Source organism: Octodon degus, unplaced genomic scaffold (assembly GCF_000260255.1).
Source record: "Octodon degus isolate 3935 unplaced genomic scaffold, OctDeg1.0 scaffold00055, whole genome shotgun sequence".
In the NCBI taxonomy this organism is placed as follows: Eukaryota; Metazoa; Chordata; class Mammalia; order Rodentia; family Octodontidae; genus Octodon; species Octodon degus.
The window spans coordinates 13,363,698-13,366,467 of NW_004524631.1; the positions used below are offsets into that span (position 1 = coordinate 13,363,698).

The following is a 2,770-nucleotide window of genomic DNA, read 5'->3' on the forward strand; positions in this document are numbered from 1 at the left end:
AATAATAATAAATAGAATGGCTCTCAGAGGCCAGGTGCTAGGCTTTTGGAAGGTGACTAGATCATGAGGGTACTAACTTCATTGGTGGATTAATCCATTAATTGATTTATAATTTTATGCCATTATTGGGAAATGAAGGAAACTTACAAGAGAGTCGAGTTGAGGAATTGGCTTTTAGGGACAAGACTTACTCTGTTTCTCCTGCCAACTCCCCACCTCATCTCCCACTTCCTGGCTGTCAGACAGTAAGAACTTCTCTTCCATCGTACCCTTCTTTTGTGTGTTTTGAATGTTTAAAATTGGTACATTTTAGGTATACATAATGATGATATTCATCATAGCACATTTATACCTGTACCCAATATATCTTTCTTCTTTTTTTTATTTTTATGTTTTGAGGACAGGGTCTCACTACACAGATTGTACTCATAGTGATCCTCCTGTTTTCAGCCTTCCAAGCGCTGCGATTACAAGTGTGCACCACCATGCCCAGTCTCAGTGCTATCTCAGCATGCCCCAAGGGTGGGGCCGGCATAGCAACCAGGATCAAACTGGTCCCTGCATCTGCCTAAGCAGGCACTTGAATCCACTGAGCTATCTGGCCAGCCCTCTGTCTTCTTTTATTACCATTCTCCTCTCCTGCCTTCAACTCTTCTTATTTACAAAAGCTTTTTTCATTTTTTTTTAACTTTTTTTCTTGTACCCAAATTCCTTTCCCCTTCCCTTTTCCTTTGTTCCCCTTCTCACTTAAAGGTTTCCATCCCATTTCCCAATATCTAAGCTGGACATGGTAGCACACACTTGAAATCCCAGCACTTGGGAGGCTGAGGCAGGAGGATTGCCACAATTTCCAGGCCATCCTAGACTGCACACTTAGTGAATTGAAGGCCACTCTGAACTATATACTGAGACCCTGTCTCAGAAAACAAACAAACAAACAAACAAACAAACAAAAGAACCCCACACAGCCTAATACCTAATGTACATTTCGGTTTTTTGGTCTTTCTACCTCCCCTCTACCTAGTTTTCCTTCCCATGTGAACACTATCTTCCTATTTCCCATTGTCTATTATACGTTTTAAGCCTTATTTATACTTTAGGTTTCTCATGCCAGAGAAACAATATGGTATTTACACATGTGTGTCTGATTTATTTCACTTAAGAGTATGGACTTGGGCTGGGGATATAGGTCCCAAGTTCAATCCCCAGAACCGCAAAAAGAAAAAAAAAACAAAGTATGGACTCTCAGGGTATATCAAAACTATCCTCCTTTGCTCTTGAGACATTTCTAGGAAAATGGAGAAACATCAAAATTATTCTTCTTACCAGACATGGTAGCACATGCCTGTAATCTCAGCACTCAGGAGGCAGAGGCAAGAGGATCATTGCAAGTTTGAAACCAGCCTGGGCTACAAAGTGAGCTTAAGGTCAGCCTGAAATGCATAGCATGACCCTGTCTCAAAAAGACTATATACACTTCCGGGCTGGTGTGTGTTTGCACTGGAGAAGGGAGGCAGCGGGCGAAACGCGCCTTGAGCGGGGGAGCCGCGTTGCCTGTAGAGATCCGCGGAGGCCGACAGGATTCGTTGGCTGCCTTCCCCGCTGACGTGCACTGGGTTAAAAACGCCAACTAAAGCCAACCATGAAAGATCCAGGTCGCAGCAGTACTAGCCCAAGCATCATCAATGAAGATGTGATTATTAACGGTCATTCTCATGAAGATGACAATCCATTTGCAGAGTACATGTGGATAGAAAATGAAGAGGAATTCAACAGACAAATAGAAGAGGAGTTGTGGGAAGAAGAATTTATTGAACGTTGTTTCCAAGAAATGCTGGAAGAAGAAGAACATGAATGGTTTATTCCAGCTCGAGATCTCCCACAAACTATGAACCAAATCCAAGACCAATTTAATGATCTTGTTATCAGTGATGGCTCTTCTCTGGAAGATCTTGTGGTCAAGAGCAATCTGAATCCAAATGCAAAGGAGTTTGTTCCTGGGGTGAGGTACTAAAATATTTGAGTAGACAGGGCCCTCTTTTGGTGGATATAGCACAATTTCCACACTGTGAAGGCAGTATTAGAAGACTTAATTGTAAAAACTCTCTTGTCACTGTGTTACACTTATGCATTGCCAAAGTTTTTGTTAGTCTTGCATGCTTAATAGTGCTGAGACTGTTACTAAGTAAAAAGCTGTCAAACATTTACTGAAAATATAATTGGGCTCATGGCTTAATGTAAAGACAGCAAGGAAAGAAGCACCAGTCAAGTTGTGACAAATCACCAAATTAAACTCTAAATCTTACAAAATTGTCATCTTTGAGGTTAAACTCGTCCCTTAGGATTAACTAACACTTCTTAATGTCTACACTTTGAAGCAATGAGTAAATTTAAATACATTCCAGATTTCTCAGTTGCATTTGTCCTTAGCAGTCCTCCCTCAAGGATATTCTGATGGAGGGCAGCCTCATCTCCGTAGTTTGTTCAAGGCCAATCTGAACTATAGATAGCAAGACCCTGTCTCCAAAAAATCCTTGCAGATTTTCCTGAAAATGTCTGTTAATTTGAAATAATTCTGTCTTTGGTGACTGAGGTAAGGTAATAACAAGAAAGAGCTAGTTCTAGCTTTTCTGGTATATAATCATGTTAGAAATCCTGAATTTTTCTAATGATAAATTTGAAGAATATGTGATTTGAGAATTGTGGGTTCTGACGATTCACTTCATCACAGCCATACTTGGGTGAAATATGTCTAATTTGGGACAAACAC

The 2,770-nt window shown here is 40.6% G+C and overlaps 1 protein-coding gene and 1 pseudogene across 3 annotated transcripts in view; both read left to right on the plus strand.

Annotated features, from left to right (window-relative positions):
* The window catches only part of Tbc1d25 (TBC1 domain family member 25), a 43,847-nt gene that overhangs the window by 17,447 nt on the left and 23,630 nt on the right, over window positions 1-2,770 (plus strand). The window lies entirely within an intron of this gene.
* LOC101568274 lies at window positions 1,482-2,764 on the plus strand (annotated as a pseudogene). Its single transcript, XR_001117144.2, has one exon. The product of XR_001117144.2 is annotated as a polyadenylate-binding protein-interacting protein 2 pseudogene (transcript).